Source organism: Hemiscyllium ocellatum, chromosome 16 (genome assembly GCF_020745735.1).
Source record: "Hemiscyllium ocellatum isolate sHemOce1 chromosome 16, sHemOce1.pat.X.cur, whole genome shotgun sequence".
Taxonomy (NCBI): domain Eukaryota; kingdom Metazoa; phylum Chordata; class Chondrichthyes; order Orectolobiformes; family Hemiscylliidae; genus Hemiscyllium; species Hemiscyllium ocellatum.
In genome coordinates, this window is record NC_083416.1 from 35,498,358 (window position 1) to 35,522,719 (window position 24,362).

General features: G+C 41.0%; 1 protein-coding gene across 2 annotated transcripts in view; it reads left to right on the plus strand.

Moving 5' to 3' along the window:
* LOC132823188 (complexin-2) overlaps positions 1 to 24,362 on the plus strand; it is a 328,275-nt gene that overhangs the window by 123,369 nt on the left and 180,544 nt on the right. The gene's annotated exons all lie outside the window — the stretch shown is intronic.

Consider the following 24,362-nt stretch of genomic DNA (forward strand, 5'->3'; position numbering starts at 1 on the left):
TGGAGAATGACAAACTATAAAACTAGATTAATACTGTATAGAATTTAAAATAGAGTTCATGGAATTCCTGAATAATATACACAGCAAATCATTCGGAATAAACACATGTAGAGTATTACTTACTCATCGTTTACTGGAGGCAAACCTTACAACTTTATTAACATTTCTATGTAAATTATGAGAGCAAGTTTTTGGTCCAACTGATTTGGTATGACTTTTTTTTAAAGTCTCACGTGTGAAATTTTACCAAATACATTCTTAAACTTCACAACATTGACTTCAACTACTGATTTAGCAACATCTACAAGAAAATCCAGATATTATTATGAAATATGAGCTTAGTTTTCTACAAACTTCTGAGTTTTTCCTACAAGGCGTCACATGCCAGAAATAAATAAAAAGAATTCAACTCTAGAGTTCAGTGGACAGAAAAGCAATTTTTTATTAGTTGTAAGTATTTTGCTAAATTAAATGCGCTACATAAAAGCAGGATGCTAACTTATGCACACCAGATTCCTGATCTCCAGTTGTGATATGCAAATATCTGTGTCGCATACATTAGCTGTAAATTGTACCTCATACAGTTTTGTAACTATCTCAATACTGGTAACTTGATGCTGGTTTCAAATTAAATTGATATTATTTATGTTTATGTATGCTGATATTTGCATGAAGTGACAGGGTCTTTTTGAAATAATGTCATTTAAGATTTAGAATTTATTGCTATGTACTCAAGTACAGAAGTGCAGGAGTACAATGAAAAGCCCCTAATATCGCCACACACAGCACCATCTTAGATACAAAGGTGCCTGCAAACAAAAACCCAGGTACAAAGTAGCCAAAGGAACAAAAAAATAAAAAAGTTAAGTATTAGAAACCTTCTTAGAATAAGTAGAAAACTAAAGAAATAAGGTAACAGTTGACATTAAAGACCTTTTTAATATAAACTAGAAAAGTAAAAGTATATAGTTAAATGGTCAAGAGTCATTGATGAGTGCTTGCTGGGGCTTCAGTCTCCTCTAGGAGAAAGTGAGGACTGAAGATGCTGGAGAGTCAGAATCGTAAAGCGTGGCACTGGAAAATAACAGCAAGTCAGACAGCATCTGAGGAGCAGGAGAGTCGACGTTTTGGGTATAAACCCTTCTTCCAATCTCCTCTGCTTCGCTCACTGTCCAGTAGACCTCAGCTGCCTGTCCTTGCCACTGCCACAGATACCAGGTGACCTCCCTCACTGCTCACTCTTCCTGCGTGTGTCACCATGTCATTGCTGCTGCTGCTGCCACTGAAGTTGCTGCTTCGCTGATCTCCTCCTGCTGCCTCTGGAACATGTCCGGGCAGGACCTGATCACAGTCTCTGATCACTGGGTAAGTTCTGGACCCCAATCTTCACCGTTGGCCACTGACTATCACAGGCCAATGAAACACCGTCATGGGCCGCTGAAAGGCTCCCACTCCAGGCTGAAAGACTCCCACAGGCTGCTGAAAGACTCCCAAACCAGCCCGAGAGATGCTGGCAGAAAACAAAAAAAAACACGAATAGAGACAAAAAAAGAGATAGAAACAAATGGAGTGGATGAGCTCCGGCTGAGTATCCTACTCTGTTGCCATCTCAAGGAGATCCATACACAAATAACCCAAAACAAATTTAACAACAATCAAGACACTCTTAGAATATGCTGAGGAAGACAAACAATTTTTTTTATATCTTTTACTGGAACAGATTCCCATCATTCTCAAGGGCTTCTATACATTCATTAAAAACAAGAGGATAATCAGGGAGAAGGTAGGACCACTCCAAGATAAAGAAGGGAACTTGTGCTGAGAGGCACAGGATGTACTAGAGATCCTAAATGAGCACTTTGTATTGGTATTCACCCAGGAGAAGGATATGGAGGTGTAAGGGCTGCCCATGATTGAAAAACACAAAATGGCCAACAATGGATAAAACAGCCTGTTCCAGCATTAAGTGAAACATAATGGTACCTTTGAACAGGGCTACTCCAAGGTGAAAGGTAGGTCCTACACAGCCATACAAGACAATTTGGTAAGAGAATGCCTAAGAATAGGTACAAGTTAATTAAAAAACAGCATGTGATTGATTCTAGTCTCTCTAATGAAAGGATGTTGCCCCATTCGGTGAACAGCAGCAGTTAGATCTTGTGTAAATCTCAGTTCATGAGACAGTCAGCCTAACATATTACACAGCTATGAAACAACAGCTAAAGTTATGTTGCAGTAATCAGTTGGTTCATTGAAGGTATTCACAATATTAAGAAATAGGTTCTTGTTAAAGATTCTTTAGATAATCATAGAGATAGATTTCAACATAATTATAAATACATGTATGTAACCAAAGTATAAGAGAAGCATTGGTGAAAACCATTTAAATATAGATGTGAAAAGTCAATTAGTCTCAGGAAACACTTTCCTTTTCTCTATAAAGATGCTTGGCATGAAATAGATTGTCCACAACTCATTAGTTAAAAGTGCTGACAATAGAAGTAGCTGTATAACTTTACGCTTTATAACAGAAATTAATATTATGAATCTTATAGCAGTTTGTTATAACCAATTGTCTTTTGTTGGGGCGTCGGAAAATATAAGGGGAATAATAGAATTTGGTTGAGATGGCACATGGAGTACAATGAATAACAGAATTCAAACAGTCCTTCGAGATAAGCAAATCTGGGACAGATCCAAAGGAGTATAATCAGTAACTTCAGAATGCAAATTAATAGGATGCAAAGATCCCAAGGGCTGGAAATTACAATGTCTGTTTAGACACCATGAGATCATGGGAACCTGGGATTATCCATAGAAATGTCCATCATTGATTCAATGTTTCACAGGATTGGATGTATAGAATAAGTGGACGGACACAGTGACCACGTTGTATGTGATTATTGTAATACAAAATGTATAAAAAAATGCTGTATTTCACTGTAGAAACCAAAGTGTCATTGATATCTCTTCCAGTCTGAGCTGAAGATTAAGAGAACGATTGGGTTCTCATGTCAAGGTCAGAGTTAGGGAAGATATTTAGCTATCTCCCTCATTAACCAGTTGTTGCTTGAATAAGAATAAAGACTGCTACTTGCCTGAATCCTGCCTGCCCCTGAGTCTTTGTCCCCGATCAGGGGGTTGCACTCCCACAGGAGGATAGTGAGATTACTGTGGAGCATGCTAAAATGTTAGGGCATTTTGAGATCAAGAAAGAAGTGGTGTTGGATCTCTTAAAGACCATTAAGGTGAATATGTCCCCAGGGCTCAATGGTATTTACCCCAGGTTATTGAGAGAGTTGAGAGAGAAGATTACTGCAGCTTTGACCAAGATCGTTGTATCCCTATTAGCCACTGGAGAGGTCCCAGTGTGTATTGCGAGTAGCTAATAATGTTCCTTTGTTCAAGAAGGGAAATAGGGATAACCCAGGAAACTACATACTAATGAGTCTCACATCGGTGGTTGGGAAGCTATTGGAGGTAGGTCTTAGGGATAGGATTTACATGCATTTAGTAAAGCAAGGCTTAATTAGGGATAGTCAGCATGGCTTTGTGTCGGGCAGGTCACGTCTTACTAACTTGATTGAATTGTTTGAGGAAATGACAAAGGTGATTGATGAGGTTAGAGTGGTGGATGTTGTCTGCATGAATTTCAGCAAGGTTTCCGTCAAAGTCCCTCATGAAAGACTCATCCAGAAGGTGAAGATACATGGAATCCATAGTGACTTGGCCACAAGAACTCAGAATCAGCATAGAAGGCAGGGGATAGTGGTGAAAAGATGTTTTTCAAGGCTGAAGGTCCGTGACTAGTGGTGTTCTGCAGAGATCTGTACTGGGCCCTCTGCTGTTTGTGATATGTATAAATGATATTGATGAAAATGTAGATGGGTGGGTTGGTAAGTTTGCAGACGATCGGTGGAGTTGTGAGTAGTGTAGAAGGATGTCAAAGGATACGGTGAGATATAGATCAGTTGCAGATATGGGCAGAGAAATGGCAGACGGAGTTTAATGCAGGTAAGTAAGAGGCATTGCACTTTAGAAGATCAAATGTTAAGAAAAGGTTAATGGCAGGACCCTGAAAAGCATTCATGTACCGAAAGATCTTCTAGTTCAAGTCCAAAGCTCCCTGGCTAAACAAGCATAAAGGTGATAAAGAAGGTGTATGGCATGCTTGACCTTATAGGTTGGGAAATTGAGTACAAGAGTCAGGATGTCACGTTGCAACTTTTTAAGACTTTGGTTAGGCTACACTTACAGTGTTACACTCAATTCTGGCCACTAATACAGGAAGAATGTGGAGGCTTTGGAGAGGGTGCAGAAGAGGTTTACCAGGATGCTGCCTGGATTTCAGATTATGAGCTCATGTTGTTTTCTCTGGAGTGGCAGAGGCTGAGGGGAGACTTGATAGAAGTCTATAAAATTATGAGATGCATAAATATAGTTGATAGCCAAAATCTTTTTCCCACAGTTGAAATGTCCAAATCTAGGAGGCATGCATTAAAGGTGCAAGGAAGAAAGTTCAAAGGAAATGTGAGGGGCAACTTTTTTACACAGGGAGTGGTAGGTGTCTGGAATGTGCTGCCAGAAATGGTGGTAGAAGCAAATACGATTGGGCATTTAAAGGACTTTTAGGTAAACACATGAATATGCAAGGAATGGAGGGATATGGAGCATGGGCAGGCAGAAGGAATTAGTTTAATTGCATTTGGTACATCATGGGCTGTAGGGCCCATTGCTGTGCTGTACAGTTCTATGTTCTATGCACTTCAAAGGACTGGTCAACACATCCATAAGAACTTCCCCAAACTTTTCACTGTCTATCAATAAGCATGAGAACACCATAAATTAATTTGCAAAAGCCCTTTCTACCTAATCAGACTATCTTTGCCTAAGACTATTTACAACTGCATTGTATTGAGATCTGTGTAATTTATTTAAATGCCTAAAGGAGGTGAATAACTCTTAGTGAAGTTTCCAAAAAGATTAGTCTGTGAATCTTCTCCCTGAATTGCAACAATAACTAAAAAAAAAATCAGCGTAATGAACTAAAATAATAACCTGTGTTTTTCAGTGCTGATGCCATTTCAATGTCCCTAAAGCCCTGAAACCAGACTTCTGTTTATCTTTATCATTATAATCTTCAAATCTATCTGTAAACGTGTGCATCCTTGCTTCCCTGTAAGAATGTTAATTAAATCCATTTATAGTTTGGTAGTACAGAGCTTGAGTATTTCTGAAAGATTTTGTCAGAGCTTTTTGCTGTGCACGCATCAGGGCAATTCACAAGGATGTAAGTAACTGTGAAAAGCAACCATTACACTCTATGAGAAGAGAGTGCTGATTGGTTACAAGTGAACTCTGATTAGTGGAGGCCTGACCATGTAGAAGGCAGTAATTAATGATGATTGACATTTAAATGCCAGGCTTTATTTAGATTTCAAACCAGGCAGTTTGACTCTGATTGGTCAGGTAATTTCCCAGCGATGTGTACTCAGCAAATACCTATTGTCTATTTTGTTGAAACAGGAACAGTGCGTACACATGCTCTTTCTCTCTGCAAAGAGCAGGGCCAGCAGCTGCCTGCTTATGCAAGTCTGCCATGCTATAAGCCTGATTGACAATCCTGCGTTGGTTGTCAATGTATTTCCTTGCACATTTGGGATTATCCAGCAAATGTTGTCCAAATGCAGAATCAAGTCCAAAGTTGGACACAGTTTTGCAAATTTTGAAAGTACAAACTGGTTGGTTGTGGTCAGTGCCTTGTTTCTTGCAAACAGTGGTACAGTGTTTGATACAAGCCTCTCTTAACTAGATGCATATTCCCTGTATCTACTATTCCAACAAAAAATATCAAACCTACTTGTCAATCTTGTTTGAGCTTCCTTTCTTTTATAACTGTTCTGTCAGGTTCTGCAACAACATCTTCCACTAACCTGCTGGGTATCCTTCAGTGAGAAATGTAGCTTACATGTATGCAGCACTTTTTTACATAAAGCGTCTCAGAGTGCCTTTCAAAGGACAGAGGTCTGCACAAATTATGAAGTAATGAAATGAAGGGGAGAGCATATAGGGTGTTTTCAAATGAATACATTTGGGAGAGTCTTGTAATTTCCCTGGTTAGAACTATAGAATCCTTGTCATATGGAAGTAGGCCATTTGGCCCATTGAGTCCACACCCACCTTCCGAAGAGCATCCCACGTAGACTCAACCCCCATCCTATAACCCTGCATATATTATGGCTAATCCATTTAACCTACACACCTTTGGATTGTGGGGGGAAACCAGAGCATTTGGAGGAAACCCAGGCAGACATGAGGAGAATATGCAAACTCCATAAAGCCGCCCGAGGTTGGAATTAAACCTGGGTCCCTGGTGCTGTGAAGCAGCAGTGCGAACCACTGGGTCACCATGCTGCCAACCTCCTTTATTGGAAGGCCTGGAGTCAAATCCCACCTCAGGATGTGATAGGCATGGAAACATGTCAAAACATTCCTAAACAGGTTGATATTGAACAAAAGGAGACTTTTGAAGATAGGAAAAGATAGGCAAGGCAAAGTAACTGCTGGTGCATTGTTGCATAATGCAATGAGTAGTAGCTAAAAGATCAGACACAAAAGGCTGGATTTAGACTTCCTAGATAGTTAACTTGAGTCGTGAAATTTCACAACTTGTCAGATCCACCTTTGTAAAAGGTGCCCCGAAGTGCGTGATTTCTTTGCTCAGGTGTGCTTGCTGTGGGATAGAATCATGCCCACTGACCCCAAATCAGGGTGTAAGTGGCCAGTGGTGACTTTGTCCTAGTTATTTTAAATGTTGTTAGGTCCTCTAGCATTCACCACTCAAGCCCATTCATATCCTGACCCATCCTCCAGACTCTGGATTAGTGGTGCTGGAAGAGCACAGCAGTTCAGGCAGCATCCAAGGAGCAGCGAAATCAACATTTCGGGCAAAAGCCCTTCATCAGGCTTTTGCCCAAAACGTCGATTTCGCTGCTCCTTGGATGCTGCCTGAACTGCTGTGCTCTTCCAGCACCACTGATCCAGAATCTGGTTTCCAGCATCTGCAGTCATTGTTTTTATCTGTTTTTACCCAATCCTCCAGACTGTTGATACCTTCAATATAGTACAAAGCTCAGTGCAAACTAGTGACCCCACCCACTTCTATGGTCACACGTATGCTCCATGCCACCTCCATAGATACTGACCCAGTATTCACCATTTTAGCCTCAGCATGTTGGTCCTGTATGCCATTATTAAAGGTGCCTGGAATCTTCACATTTCTGTGAAAATCTCACTCTGATAATCTAATTGTGATGAGTATCTAGTAATAACCTTAAGTTGGAGAAACAATTAAATTAACGCTTTTAGCAACAACTTAGATTAGATTATTTACAGTGTGGAAACAGGCCCTTCGGCCCAACAAGTCCACACCGACCCGCCATCCACCCATACCTCTAAATTTACCCCTTATCTAACACTACGGGCAATTTTAGCATGGCCAATTCACCTGACCTGTACATCTTTGGACTGTGGGAGGAAACCGGAGTACCTGGAGGAAACCCATGCAGACACGGGGAGAATGTGCAAACTCCACACAGTCTGTCACCTGAGTTGGGAATTGAACCCGGGTCTCTGGCACTATGAGGCAGCAGTGCTAACCACTGTGCCACTTCTTAACATACTTCTTATAATTCCTCCTGAAATGCAATAACTCAAAAACACATTGCATGTAAAGGACTTAAACCACTCAAAACTAATGATTTTATTTTACATCTGACGAGAGGAGCTGGATGGTGTGTAAAAGCATCAGATTTGTTTTCCAAAAATGAAAAAGAAGACCTCATGTGCAGTGTTTTCGATTTTCATTTTATTTGAATTCCCAACATGATTGATCTCATAAATGAATGAAAGCGTGAATATATTTATTTTATATTTCTTTCCAGATGCATGAAACCAGAATCTATAGTATAATTTACATCTACTAATGTTGCAGGGGTGCCTAGAATTTAATTACAAATGTAATGACCCCAAGGACACTCCATTTCAGGATATTTTTGGATTTCTATTTAATGCTATTGACTGTTTTTAGGAGGGAGGTCTTCTGGTACAGTGAATAGTGTTCGTCCCTCTCAGTCAGAATCTATGAGTTTGTGTCTCATCTCAGGGTTTGACGGCCAAGGAAGGTGTTTTCAAATTATATTCAAACTGTTTGATTATCAATCTGTAAATGCTTCTAAATGTATATAAGTGGGACAGAATCCTGGTCAGCCATGTGACAGAAAGAAAGTTGGAGCCTCTACCATTGCTATCCAAAGCTCCAGACTGCAACGCGCATGTAGAAGTGGATGTTGCCGCAGCAACTCGGACTACCTGACTGATCTATAACATACCACCGCTATTTTTAGGAAAACAATTTTCTCATCAAGCTGATGAATATTGAGATAAATGGAAATCATCTACAATAATAAATGGATGTCTTTTCTTTTTCCAAGTTTATTTTCTTGCAGCCTACAATTCTTATTGTAGGACAGGGGCATCTTTACTGTCAACTTAGAGATAGTGGTGATGAGCTCATATTCCTGGCAGTTTCTGTACAAATTGTCAGCTGTAGAGAAGGAAATGAATTCATATTGTCACATGGCGTGGAGTGAATTGTAAATCATGTCACAGAATAAAATTTTTCACTGTGACACAACACAAATTTTCAGATCTTATGAATCAAAGCTAAATACAGAGAAGCCCAAAATTTCATCCAAATATTTGAAATATTAGAAACAAGTATGTCGCAATTTTAAATGACACATTGATTCAGTGTGACTTACTGATTTCAATACATCATGGAGTTAATTTTAACTTTTGCCAAAAGCTCCCCCTCTTCCGTCCTGCACTATTTTTTGAGTTCCCAACATTTATTCGCTTCGAGCCTGGCAGTACTTCAAATATGACATTTTCAAACTGCTGTTTGAAATTCTCTATGAGCTCAACCTCCCTGCATCCCTGAACCCTCTGAGATTGCTATCTTCCTCCCACACTGCCCTCTAGTAAATCTACGTTTACATCACCTCACCTTTCAGTGCATATGCCCCAAGATCTCCAAAGCTCTCGGCCTCTCTACCTGCTTTAACATGCACTTCTAACAATTACAAAATCTCTTTATGTGATTCACTGTCCAATTTTGTGTAACATTTCTCCAGCAAAGTATCTTGAAATGTTTTACTACACTGAAGGTGCTATATGCATGTAGAGTTGGGTGGACAGATTAAAATAGAGGAGACAATGAGGTTTGCAGATCAGAGTTGAGAGTGTGTTGCTGGAAAAGCACAGCAGGTCAGGCAGCATCGAAGGAGCAGGAAAATCTATGTTTCAGGCCAGAAGGATTAAAATAGACCTTACTTCACTGACTTGTCAGAGTATTTTATGCAACTATTATATCAACAAGAAACATTTACATCTGTTTTCAATCACTCATTTCTCTATGCAAGACTAACAAGCGGAAACTATGCAACAGAGAACTGTGTGGTAATTTTATAGGTGCAGAATAAATGGTTGATCTTAAAATGTTTTCCTTTGGTCACTTTTCAGAGAAGTTTACAATTACTTTTAGGTACATCAGAAGAAACATTGTGGGCAGAATCTTATAGGGGACAGTGCGACATGGATTAAGTTGAGATGTGTGGCAGAATCAGATGATGGGTTCAGCAAGACTCATATCGATGTTGAATCACCTCACTCCATCTATTACTCTTTTCACAATTGGTTGAGCAAGACTCATGCGAGGCAGCAGTGAGATGTAAATTGACAAGGAATGATGTTTGTAAAGTGCATTGTTAACAGCCCAAATCACCTCTTTAATATTTACTCTCTCCTCTTACCAAACTCACCAAACAAGATAGAGATTGGGAATAAAACAAGGAAATGTACCAGAGTGTGTACCAGACAGATTTAGCTAGCTGCTTGCTCTAAGCCATCTTCATGTTACCTACCTAGGTGCAGGAAGGCACATTGACAGACTATACTAGGCATGGTCACCTCATATGCCAGGGTCTGGGTGGAAAGTCTAGGCAGGTGTTGGCCAATGTAGACTGGATGGGTAGGGATGTGTGGAATTTTGAGGCCTGAAAGGCTGATGGCATGGGTTAGGTAGGGGATATTTAGGGACTGACTGACACATTGAGGATGAGGATGGGAACCTCTGCTGGGGGAATATCCATCATGTTGGAAATTAAAAGTGCACAAATGGCTGTAGAAACATTTGAGGTAGGTGGGACAAGTGACTCAGCTTGTCAGGGAGGGGGCTATACTGCACACTGTTCACAAGGCTTTAAACGGGAGCAACGCAGGCTTCTGAAAGGTGTAGCACTCAGACATTCAGGCAACCTAGTCTATGGCCATCTGATAGCATTGACCCTTTCTGCAAGTGCCATCTCTCTGGCACAGTGACAGCTGGTGAGTTCCTTGGCAGCTATAGCTTTGTGCCAAGCATTAGGGATCTTCATCTAGGTGGGCCAAAGGTGCTAGCAGCTATGTGCTCAGTGTGATGTATGTACAATTTTCCCACAGTTTGTAGCTAATGTAGTTGGCACAGACCACCATCCATTAAGCCTTGTGTGTGCACATGAACTATCCCCAGATACTGTGAAAATGCACTGAGCACCTTGACAAAGAGACTCAAAAACAGAGGCATGTAAGTTAAAGTCATCAACATTTACGTACAAAATTCAAGTAATAAGAAAACCTTCTTCAGTTGTACTGCCAATATGCCCTCAATAGGTTTTCCTCTCTCTCCCACCCACTGTGTCTCAGTGTATCCTGGTTGTGCAGCTGAGGGAACATGCTCTGTTCTGGAGCCTGTTGACCCTGGATGTTTGGACAGTTGACTTTGGGGCACTTGTGTCTAGATGGGCCAGACTTGCTGAGGGTCTACTTGCCAGAAGTGAGTTGATTCTCCTCAGCTTGAACTTTAAATATTCAGGAGTGGGGTTGTTTGTTTGGGGCGGGGTGGGGGGGAGGGTGGAAGTGAGGCATGTATGTGGAAGGCAGGGTGGAGGTGGAGATGGAGAGCTCGGATATCTCTGTAGTGTCTTGAGTGGAAAGTGAAACGAGGCATGTATGTATTTACATCTCTGGCTGATTGCTTCCTGGCAATGCCTGGTCTCCCTGTAAGGAGGGGATATGTGGGTTAGGATGAATGTTCTCTGTGCCCTGCCATGCCTTTAGTCCTAAGAACCAGTGAGTGAGACAATGGAGTGCACTTCTAGTAGCTCCTGAGGGCACACTGGGCCTGGCTACCAAGGACAGATGCCAACCTGTCAATAGAAGCCAGACAAGTGTCGGTTTAGTGATGTCAGTGAGAGGGCACCTAAAGTGTGGTGACTGCTATGTTAATGGGTCTGGTGTAGGTCGCAGTGAGGAGGTGAAGATCTCTCTTTCAGTTACTGGGGGCTAGGTGCTAGTATGGACTGGATTGGAAAGGCAGTTATTCTAACTTTTTATTTTCTTACTTTTCTAATTTATTCCTATGACCTGAACTGCTGGAAGTTTTATTTATTTTACTTTTTTTCAGAAGAATTTGTTCTGAGACTCTGTACCTATGTACCTTAGATGGTACCATAATGTGGTGACTTGTAAATTATTCACTGTACTCATGGGTATACATGTGACAATACAGCTAATTCAGTTCAATTCAGGAGGCACATATGAACCAAAAAGACCATGGCTGAAATTTGGTAGAATAAAATCTCTTGCACAGTAACTTAAGCTTTTCAGAAATCTCAGTGGATAATATCTATTGGACTTCCTTCATCCACTATCTTAGTGAATTCTTCAAATTATACAAATGAATTTGTAAAACATGATTTCCTAACATCTTAAGTCATCAACCTGACTTGGGTTCCTAACTTTTCCCTCTCTATTCAAGGTACTTGTACATACCACTGCATTCTTAATGAGTCTTTTAAGTTTCTTTCCTTTTTCCAATGTCAACTCATGGGTCTAAGTTGCCCAAGACTGTATTGGCACCTGTTTGAAAGATGAGGACTTTATGCAATAGAAGCAATCTAGGATTGTGGTGAGTATTCAAGATTTGATAAGGGTTCAGACAATACGTACACATATATGAAGAACCGCGAGATGGTAACATTTGGCCCAGCTGCTCTGAATATCTTCTAGTTCCTAACTCTGTTGAAAACGGCATATTTTTCTGCATTAATGTTATTACATATATCAATTACATCATTATTCAATTCTAAAAATTGAGCATCATCATTAAGAATGAATATTGATGCAAATTACTCATTTAATATTTTGATTGTATCAATGATTCCTTCATTGCCTGTCCCTGCACATTCTTTAATAGCCCAATATGGTCCATAAAAATTCACTAAAAGCCTTTCCTATTGTTTCCACAATTGTCTACAATTCTGTTGTGTATAATTATCGAGTTTTAGTATTTATTTTCTTTTTATTCACTTGTGGAACATGAGGTTCACTGGCTTGGTAAGTATTTATTGCCCATTCAGAGTTGCTGTTGAGAAGGTGATAGTGAGCTGCCATCTTGAACTGCTGCAGTACATGTAATGTAGGTGGACCCACCATGTTGTTAGAGAGGGAATTCCAGGATTTTGAACCAGCTACAGTGAGGGAACGGTGATATATTTCCAAATCAGGATGGTAAGTGGCTTGGAGGGTAGTTACAGGTGGTGGTGTTCCCATATATGTGATGCCCTTGGAAGTGGCCGTGGGTTTGGAAAGTGCTGTCTAAGGACATCTGGTGAATTTTTGCAGTGTATTTAGTAGATAGTACACACTGCTACAACTGAGTGTTGGTAGTGGAGGGATTGGATGCTTGTGGATGTAGTGCTTGCCCTGGATGGTGTCAAGCTTCTTGCACCCATCCAGGCAAGTGGAGGGTATTCCATCACATTCCTGTCTCATGCCTTGTAGATGTTGGGCAGATTTGGGGAACGAGGAGGTGATTTACACCCTGAAGTATTCCTAGTCTCTAAACTGTTTTGTAGCCTCTGTATGTATACAATGAGTTCAGTTGAGTTTCTGGTCATTGCTAATGCCCAGGATGTTGAAAGCTGGAGTTTCAGTGATAATAACATCATTAAGTGTCAAGGGTGGTTACATTGTTTCATATTGGAGATGGTCATTGCCTCATATTTGTGTGGTGCAAATGTTACTTGCCACATGTTAGCCCAGGCCTGAATGTTGTCTAGATCTTGTTGCATTTGAACACATCGACTGCTTCTGCACGAATGTCACTAAATATTGCACAATCATCAGTGAACATCGTCACTTCTGACCTTATGATGGAGGAAAGGTCATCGGTGAAGCAGCTGAAGATGTTTGGGCCTAGGACATTACCCTGAGGAACTCCTTTAGTAGATCGTTGGCCTTAAATCACTTTTTAGGTGAAAATTAGATGTCTTTAATTTGTAGGACTATTCTTATTTGCATCTTACTTCCTTTATACTTAACCAGTCAGCAATGTCTCCTCTAAGCTACAGAAACCAAGCACTGTTTTGGCTCCTTAAATCACTATGCATCTATAACTGTTAAGAAATAAAGAAAGATATAAAGGGACTGTGCACTTAAATGAATAGACTGTGCATTCAAATAAAATTTGGAGGGAATGTTGCCATTCAGCAAGCTTGGTATTCTTTCCTTTTTTTTCTCTTTAGACTTAGGGTACATTTTTCCTTATCATATTATTTTAACAAGTTCTTCAAAATTTTACATTTGTATCCTACACTACTCTAATCAACACCCAGCTGAAGTAGCCAATTAATATGTTCCAAATGGAAGTTTGCTGTTTTTAAAATCTATTGTTTTTATTATTGATTCATGGGTTGTGGGTGTCACTAGTTTGGCTAGCATATGCTCGAAACGTCAAATTCTCTATTCCTGAGATGCTGCCTGGCCTGCTGTGCTTTGACCAGCAACACATTTTCAGCTGGCTAGCATTTATTGCCCATCTCTAGCTACCCTTGAGAAGGTGGTGGTGAGCTGCCTTCTTGGACCACTGCAGAACATTTAGTATAGGTAGACATACAATGCTTTTAGGAAGTGGGTTCCAGGATTTGACCTAGGGATACGGAAGGAATGGTGATATACAAATACATTCATTAATATCCAAGTCAGGATCACGAGTGGCTTCGAGGTGAACTTGTAAGTGGTGATGTTCCCATGTGTCTGCTGCTATTGTCCTTGTAGATGGACGTGTTCATGGGTTTGGAAGATCTTTGGTGAATTTCGATAGTGCATTTTGTAAATGATACTGCCTGTTGCTACGGAGTGTGGTGGAGTGAGTAAATGTTTGTGGATGTGGTAGAAATCAAGTGCGCTGCTTTGTCCTGGATGGTGTCATGTTTCATGAGAGCTGTTGGAGCTGCAGAAAGCCAAGAAATTGGGGGTATTCCAAAAAACTCCTGAACTTGTGCTTTGGTGATGGTTGACCAGGTTTGGGGAATCAGGATGTGGGTTACTCACCGCAGGACGTCTTGCTTCTGACCTGAAGCTAAACTGAAGTTTAACTATCAAGAGCTAAAGCTTTATTGAATTCAGTGTTTGTAAGATTGGGCCAGATTTTGTTGTAAAAATATGGTAAAGTTAGCAGCCCTCAATGATTTTTATAGACAAACCAGATATCAATTTCCAAATGCAAAAACCCAGAAGTTCCTGTTGAGATATGTTGAGCCTCCATATGTTGCACAAAATGATATTTTGCCAACTTGCACCCCAAACTCCTCCACCATTCAAACATATTGAATGGTAGAAAATTGCTGTACGTACATTGTGTATAAAGACTAAACTTGGCATAAAAGCTTTGTCTTGTCCTTTCCTGTGTAGTTATCCTCTCAGCAATACAAAAATATTTATTAGATCTAAACATCACATGGGCAGGAAATTAGGTTTTCTTATTTTGTTCTTTCAAATTTGAATTATCTTTGGAAATTTACAAAAAAGAATTCTTTCTCTCTCGTAATTGTTTCTTTTCATAAATCAACCTATCTTTTTATTTTGCTTTCTTTATTTAATTTGACATTTCAAGATACTATCTCACATTACATGTTCAGACTGCAGAAATATTAACAATCATTCCATCTGATTGGTTACACAATACACAGATGAGTGCTCTGCTCAAACAAGTTCCAGATTAGATTAGACTTACAGTGTGGAAACAGGCCCTTCGGCCCAACAAGTCCACACCGACCCGCCGAAGCGCAACCCACCCATACCCCTACATTTACCCCTTACCTAACACTACGGGCAATTTAGCTTGGCCAATTCACCTGACCCGCACATCTTTGGACTGTGGGAGGAAACCGGAGCACCCGGAGGAAACCCACGCAGACACGGGGAGAACGTGCAAACTCCACACAGTCAGTCGCCTGAGTCGGGAATTGAACCCGGGTCTACAGGCGCTGTGAGGCAGCAGTGCTAACCACTGTGCCACCGTGCCGTCCTTTAACTGCTCTGTTTGGATGACAGTAATCCGCTGGGGAAGGACAAGAACAGCCTTTTATGTTAAAGTTTGTAGGCAAGTGCAAGTGTAACAGTTCACTGCTCAAAGCAAAATCCAACCTATTACGTTTAACAAGATTGTGCATCAGGTGTGATTTCAAAACAGCAGCTCTGGCACCAGAATAATGAGTGTGTTTGAGATGATAGAGGGATTCATCAGAAAGAGTCCTATACCAATAATATGTTTTACACCATTTTTATGACCTTTTCTCTCCTATACCTTGAGAATGTTTGACATTTGATCCATATACAGTTGGGACATTAGGGAATTTGCAGTTAAATGTTACTTGAAAATGTGAACAAACACGCCATATAGATGTTATTGCATTTTAAAAGTCAACTTTAGACAGCTGGAAAAAGTCAGTGCTATTATAAACTGCATGCTATGTTTAACCCTCCACGATTTGTCAGGGTAATTGTATCAGCTCTGTAGGGCACTACATGAGAAAACTGTAGTTACAAAGGGACTATTTCAAGTAATTCAACAGTACCATCTCTAAGTGGCTGCTATTGTACTTCCAGATGATTTTAGCAATCACAGTATGTGGTGATAAAGGAGGCTGTATGCCAAGCTGACTCACTAATGGTCCACATGTCCCCTCCTCTCACTTCAAATACCTATCACACTTTTTACTGTTTCCATTTCCAAAACGGTAGCACAAATAGTTCACTGCTCCTCAGGCAAGAGATTTCATACCCTCTCATAGTTTTCTGTGCTGGAACAAATTGGACTGTTTTACATTCAAATCAAGTATCAAAGATACTGCATATGCCTAGTTGGAAGGGAACAGATCATAGAAAATGTGAAGTCCGGAAAGAATAGGATTGCGACATAACTGGATCAAAAGCAAATACAAAAACAGAAATTGCTAGAAAAGCTCAGCAAGTCTGGCAGCATCTGTGGAGAGAAATCAGAGTTAATGTTTCAAGGATCACTCGATCCAAACCATTAACTGATTTTGGTGAAATGGATCAAACCTGCGTTCCTATCAGCAAACACCTCCTCATCAATAGTAGTTCTAGGAATCCAGCACTATTAGATTCTCAGACCATTTGCAGATTTGACATCTCATATGAGAAATCAGCTGTTAGCTGAATTAATAAATAGCTGTGTGGAGATAAGACCATCAACCATGTTCACTTAATGTAACTACACCCAGATTCTTAGCTACTAAAGGTTAGGTTTTGAATGCTTAATCTTTAAATATTACTTTCATGGTCTAGGGAGTAAAATACGTCATGGATATAAGGTTAGCTAGCCAACAGGAAAAGGAGTGATAAAATTGGGCCATTTTCTGGTTGTTAAGGCATGGCAAGTGGCGTGCCAAAGAGATCAGTACTGGAGCCTCAACATTTTTACAATTTATATAAATGACATGGACCCAGGATGAGAAGTATCATTTATTGATGAGACAAAGGTAGGTAGGAAAGTAAATAGTAAAGATGGCACAAGATGGCTAAAAAAAGATTCAGGGAGACCGGACACCTACTCACAGAGTGCTTCAGAGAACATCTCTGGGACACCCGCACCAACCAACACCACCGTCCCGTGGCCGAACATTCAACTCCCCCTCCCACTCTGCCAAGGACATGCAGGTCCTGGGCATCATCCACTGCCACTCCCTCACCACTCGACGCCTGGAGGAAGAAAGCCTCATCTTCCGCCGCGGAACACTTCAACCCCAGGGCATCAATGTGGATTTCACCACTTTCCTTATTTCCCCCCCCCCCCCCCACCTGACCCCAGTTTCAACTTTCCAGCTCAGCACCATCCTGATTACCTGTCCCACCTGTCAATCTTCCTTTCTACCTATCCCCTCCACTCTCCTTTCCAACCTATCACCTTCACCCCACCTCCATCCACTTATTGCACTCTCAGCTACCTTCTCCCCAATTCCACACCCCTACCCCCCCTTCCACTTATCTCTCCACTACCAAGGCTCCCCAGCCTCATTCCTGATGAAGGGCTCTGGCCCAAAATGTAGATTCACCTGCTCCTTGGATGCTGCCTGACTTGCTGCGCTTTTCCAGCACCACTTTAATTGTCAGAGAAATTTGCCAAATAAGTTAGAGATCACAAAGCACAGCTCGAAGTGAAATTGACAAACAGTTTACTAGTAGGTGATGTTGTGGAAGAGTAACTGACTAAGCTGAAGCAGTATAGACAGTCTGTCCAGGCAGTGAAGGATTCTCTTCCCAGAGCTGAGGATGAGACCAGTTTTTATAATAATCTTGTACAATAAGTCTAATTAAAAATGGGGAAAATACAATGTATCAAAAATGGAGTAATCTAGTTACAAAGTTGCTAATTGGAAAACAGTTATTGGATGAATGGCATGTTCCTTCACACAATGCAACATCCTGACAGTATCGATGGTTCCATTCCTCTTCGTGGGTAGGTGCTAATGTCTTCTCTGAAATGGTGAGGTGCTTCCATTGTCTTCTCCTAAGAGCAATGCTCTTGCTGGTGCCTTTCTGTCTGACCTGCTCTTTGTGTGGCTTTGGTATTGCTGGGCTGTGAAACTGCCCTCGGGGCTTTGGGATAGCTGTGTTGCTCTGCCATTGTTAGTGGGAGTTTAAAGTGTATTCCCTTGTCTGCAAGTGCTGTCTAGTTTGGTTTGTCAGCCTGCTTGGTCCCTGCTGAGACATTCTCGATGTTTTTAGGTACCATTGGGCAATTTTGCTTCTGAGAGGACGCTATTGTTTATTTGCATTAGGAACTGAATAAAAAATGGGGAGGTAATGGTTCAGTCATTCAGGCATTGATGAGATCACATCATTGTGAACAGTACTGGTCTCTTGCTTCAGAAAGAATGCATTGGAAGCGTTTCATAAAGAGGTTATGAGACTAATACTTGCTATCACTAGACCCCAGATAAAGTTCCTCAATTCGTTACAAGTCCAGACAGGATAACCCAAACCGTGAAGCTCCTATGAAAAAGGATGAACTGACTCCCCTTCTTTGTCACCCACCCCCATCCCTTCAGTTAAGAATATCATTTAAAAATAATTCCTTCCCTTTCTCCTCGAGCTAAATCGACTTAAAAGTTAAAAGGAGCCAGTTTAACCAGGCTTTCTTGAATTAACAAAAAAAGTGAGTTTGTTAATTACTATATATAAGAAATACTGATGCAACATATGCATACACAGAATAGGAGGTGAGTCCAAAAAGGTAAAAGCAATAAAAGCAGATGGTTGAAGGTTGCAGCCATAGCAGTGGAGGTAGCATTGACATTGACAGTTGAACAGTTAGTTTCACAATTCTATGTTTGATTGAAATTCCACAGTTCAGATTCCTATTGACTGTGATGGAATTGTAACATTCAGAGTGAGAGTGTGTCCTTTTGTTGTCTGATTTCCTTTTAACTGACTTATAGCACTCAGAATAAGAACTTGTCTTTACCTGCAATACAAGGGTAACTATGCCATAGTTTTTTGGCTATGATGACCACTTGAGCTGAGATTGGTACACATGAGAACAATCAGTCCCACTACTACATTGCAGTAGAGTTGAAACTGTTTTTTTAACCTCTGTCATTGTGTATTCTTCAAAGAGAAAAACACAAAATGGGCATGTAGTTTGGAACACAATCTGGAGATGGATGCTTCCTGTTGAGCTATGGGTCATCAGCCCCTATTATCTTTGTAGCCTTAATAGATCACAGCCCAGTTTGTTTGGAGTTACTTTGACTCTTGGAATTGCAATCCATTGATTTTTCTCTGTCTTTCTCTCCAATCACTTAATTACACCAGCAATCATACTTTAGCTGGATTAGCCCTCTTTTAAAAAGATATGTTATGTGATTACAAGTTAAAACTTTCAACCAATACTTTGGCATTCTAAGCCATGGTCATGACATATGCAGTATTTTAATTGTCTTATAAAGAAAAGTTGGACAGGCCTGGCTTGTATCCATTGGACATTAGGAGAGTAAGAGGTGACTTGACTGAAACACATAAGATCCTGAATGGTTCCACTTCTGGGAGCATCTAGAACTACAGGTAACATTTTAACCAAAAAAAACATTTAAGGTCATGAATCTTTGGACCTCTATCTGAAACAATGGTGATAGCAGTCTTTGAATAGTTTAAAGGCTGGGTTAGATTAATTCTTGATAAGCAAGGGGACAAAAGGTTATTGGATGTAGGCAGGAATGTAGAGTAATCAGATCAGCCACGATCTAATGGAATAGTAGTGCAAGCTTGAAGGACCCCGGTGGTCTATTTCTGCCGCAAGTTTATATGTTTGTGTCGGGAAACTGACTTGGGGAAGCTGGAGAGTAACCGATAAACGTCTTAATTTAAAACTCATCCTGTTTATTTGGTGGTGTCAGTGTCATTTGAAGAGGCGTCTAGTGCTGTGAATGTACTCCAAAATAGGAAATGAATTCACAGAGTTCATGTGAAGAGGGAGTGAAAATCAGGTTTAGCTAATGGAGATTGTACAAGGATGTATGGATAGCAACCTTTGCTATAACATAAAGACAGATTAATCTGCAATACTGAGAGAAAGACTTTGAAATGGGTTAAGGAATATTTGCTTCATAAGGAAAAGGACCAGGAACTGTGTCTGACAGGATATCTTTCCTTCTTCTCAGTGTCACCCATCATGTTTTCAACAGTCACTCTGTGGGTGGGTTACATCTGAAGCAAAGTTGTCCTAAGCGTGAATGGCATCACTGATAATGGCATTTTAAGTTTTCACTGACAAGATAGAGCTCAGTACCTAGGACTGAGTCATCTCACCAACAGTTCCATACACTGGAGAGAGTTGCTGCTAAATAGGCATTGGTACTATTAGTGCTAATGTATCAACAGGATTTCACCAACAATTCATACTAATTCGCAGTGTGCATCATACAAAAAAAAACTTAGTAATCAGTTGTTGTAATTTCACAGGTATCATGTCAGCCTGCAATTGGATACATCACATTGGATTAAAACCCCCAGGTTATCGCTCAGATTAACCAATGATTCAGATTGAGTTACAAGTAAATGGGCAGTGTATTGCCAAGGCAAAGGGCTCCTTTGGCAGTGATAGGCAGCCTAGGTTCACTTTCTACCTGCTGCAGAGGCGTGTAACAATAATTTTTTAAAAATCTGTAGCCAAGGCAGCACATGGTCATTCCAACTCGGCCTAATGGTATTTGAGAGGGAGTTAAATTCATGATCTGCATCTGTCTCTTTGCTTTTGAGCTAACTAAAGAATGTCAGGAAAAGATTTTTTGGGGCAACCTTCCAGTCACTTAGTTTTGGCGGCGTGTAGGTCTAACATATCCCTCCTGGTTGTGTATATTCACATATAAATCCTTGGATTAATACCACATCAGATCATTGAAAATTAAAGATGGTGATAATAATCGGAACAATAGTTCCCAGCAAATAATAAGTGACTGATTACAGTAATGGATACATTGCCACATCCCCCGTTGGGAAAATGGCAGAGGAAAGCACTGTGCATGATGTTTTCTTGCCGGTTCAGTCAGGTTTTACAGTTTCAATGTCAGCCTGTTCCTTTCTGAGCCAGCAGAAGATGAGAGCAGTTCAGGCGATCAGCCGCCTGCGTTCCAGTTTCCAAACTGGAATAAAAATCCCCATCAATGTAGCGAAAGCTTGAACAGCTTGAAAAACGGGGAAACGTTTGAAAATGAGGGAATGTTTATAACCGCGATTTCACTCTGCACTTCGGACTTCCAGATTGGATTCTGCTTCACTTTCTGACTGTTTTACCCGCTGGGTTTGTTCTCAAGTCTGTCACGGTTCCCATTTTGTTGTTTTAAAAGTTTCCTGGACCCAATTTAAAATCAGTAAAGGCTTCATTACTAAACAAGTAAGCTCCTTCTTCGAAATGTGACTTGTTCGTTCATTGCAAAGACACGCAGCCCTCAGTCTAGCACAGTCACTGGAATAGAAAAGATAACTCAACAACCCCTAATATTCATCTTCAAAATCGGCCAATCCGGATAAATTGTCCACCATACAATGTATGAAATGAAAGAACACAATCATATTCCTTGCTAATAACTTGGAAGCTATAAGAAGGCAGCAATTATCTTTAAATGGGAAGGTAGTGAAAATGCTGGAAGTCTGAAACAGAAAGCGAAAGGTTTGAAATGCCTCAGGTTAGACATTATCCAGAGATTACCGAAATACCGGGTCCCTCACTGCTACAACAGGCTATCAGCCTGGAAAAAAGGAACAGATGGGAGGGATGGCACCGCACTCAGTATGGAAGGAATGAATGGAAATTGTTCAGGTAGAGAATATGAGATAGAGAAATGCTAATCAGTAAAATAAAAGATGCATATTTGCCTGAGGCGGAGAATGGGAATAGCCTCAATGGTGAGAGAAAATGACAAGACTGAACACCTCTCAAACTGAGGCTGATTCCAATAGGACCAGGTGATTTGTGGAAAATGACCTTCACGTCGGAATGGCGAATGAACCGAACCGATTGCTCAGTGACTATTTGCAACAGGCAAACAAATACTTACTGCCAGAAACGCACAGTATTTGATGCACGGGCATTACGGGTGACTGCAACTACAGGATATAAACCTAAACGTGCGAGTTTGTGTTAGAGATTGTTGGCCAGCATGCACTGAACTTAACATCCCCAGGAAGAGAAGAGAAACGGTTCAGATGATAACAAGAGACTGCCGGTAGCTCCTGAACGGCAGAGGGTCTCACACCGGCTATCTCTCGAAACTCTAATTCAAGTATTTATGAGAAATTGTTGAGAGGAATATTGATCACGTGTAGACCCTAAAAGCCACTGATCCCTTCTAACTGTTGTTTATACAGTGGCGTTATGTAATATAAGAAGGACAATCTCCTCATTACCATTAAACAACACTTGGCTGGGTTCAATACGCTTTCCTCTCCAAATAAAAAAACGTGGGTTTTGAAGACCTAGAATGAATATGAACTAAATGGCTTGACGAACCTGTAATAATGAAGCGACTGGTGTCAGTGTATGAGCAAGGTCAGATTGTGTGTGTTTGGAGGGGGGAGGTCAGACTGTGTGTTTGTGTGTGGGGGGTGTGTGTGGTATCAGTCGTGGAAACCTTCGCTGGGCTCCATTCCCCGCGGTGTCCAACAAAAGCGTCCGGATCGATAAGTTGAAGGGGATCAGGATTCAGTTAGTCAGGGCTGCCCGCTTCGTTAGTCTCTGCGCTTGGGGTGGAAGCATTCTGCACATCGATCAATCTGCGAGTCAGCTTGCTTGGAATTTCTCATTGATAGACTGTCAGGGCTGGAGCATGGAGGTTTCCTTCACCAGTCAGTTTAGCGCGAAAATGTTCACAGGTTGTGTGTGTGTGTGCGCGCTTCATGACTTGACTGAAGAGCTCCTGGTACACACGCCCAGTAACGGTCTTATAGTCTAATGAGTGCTATTGCTACGTGGTGAGATTTTCTGATACCTTTCATCTCTGATGAGAAGCCAGCGCTCCCGCTTTATATAAATTAGAAAGTCCGCTGTCAAATACATCCGCACCACGTATTCCATCGGAGCTGTAAACATATACTTTATGTTCAAAAGATTTGAACGCAGCAAGTGTTTTAGGATTAGCTGCTGTGTGAATTAGGTTTTTACATCCTTGTGCATATGCATCAGATAAGATTCCTGCTCAGGCGATTCGTTACCACGCTGTGCGGAAAATAAATTACTTTTCTTCAGTTAGAGATTAGGGACACCGGCTGAATACTGCAAGAATTATGTTATTGCTGACCAACTCCAATTAAAGCATTAAGTCAAACAGAATCTCTCGATGCTTGTTTACTAACACAGTACCACGCCCTTTGGCGTATGATTGTGCGAACTCTTCAAACCCAATACCAACAGCCCTGACTGGTAAATGCTTACAGCTCCTCCAGACCCCTGGGCTCCATACTACCGGGAAAGACATATCCAAGGCCCACCGAACTCAGGGGGACGCTGTCCAAATACCAAATAGCTTTTGGTTTCAGATTCCAGCATCCGCAGTAATTTGCTTTTTAACTAGTATTTGCCGAGTTTAAAAGGGGTAAAGACACTGCCTCTGCACTTTAAGTATCACACTGTCGGTACAAAGGAATGGTTTAACCTTGCACGAATTGGTTCACGCGTGCAAATGTCCAGTAAATAGGCCGAACCTCGTGTCCCTTGTTCCAATGTTGTATAGAGTAACTTCCCAATGTTTACAGACGGAGTTAGAAAGTTGGCATGCGCAGCTTTGCAAACTGCAGCAGTTGAAATGACAAAGTGAATCTTCATGCCTTTCGATTACTTGTAGTGGTTGTGTTGGGTTCATATCACTGCACATTGAATTTCATTGTGGAAAAAAGTGGGATACACTGACGAGGACATAACAGGAGCCCCTTTTGTGAACTGTCCATGCAGGGACTGGTCATCTATGTGCCAGATGCACCCCTCAAGGGAAAAAAAAACCTTCTTTGTTTCTCAAATACGGCCGTACCTATATAACCTGGCCTGAAAGCTGGAGAAGGCTAAAGTCGAACCGTATGAAATAATTACACATTCATTGAAATTTCTGTTTAATGATGCTTCATACTTTGCAATAACTTCTACATTGTTCACAAAAGGGACAACATCTAGCCCTACTCCTGTAAGATTTGCTCAATTTAGTGAAGAATAAAGTCAATGTCAACAGGTAACTCTCATTAAACTGGCATTGCGCTGGTCAGTGGACACTGAAGACGAGTCAATCTTTCCGATCGATGAGCGAAACTCGATGCTGAATACCCGCGGGGTACTTGCAGCATTTTGCTGTTTTAATTCCAGGTTTCCAACAAGCGCGGCATCTTGCTTTTGTGGTGGGAGTAAATTAGAT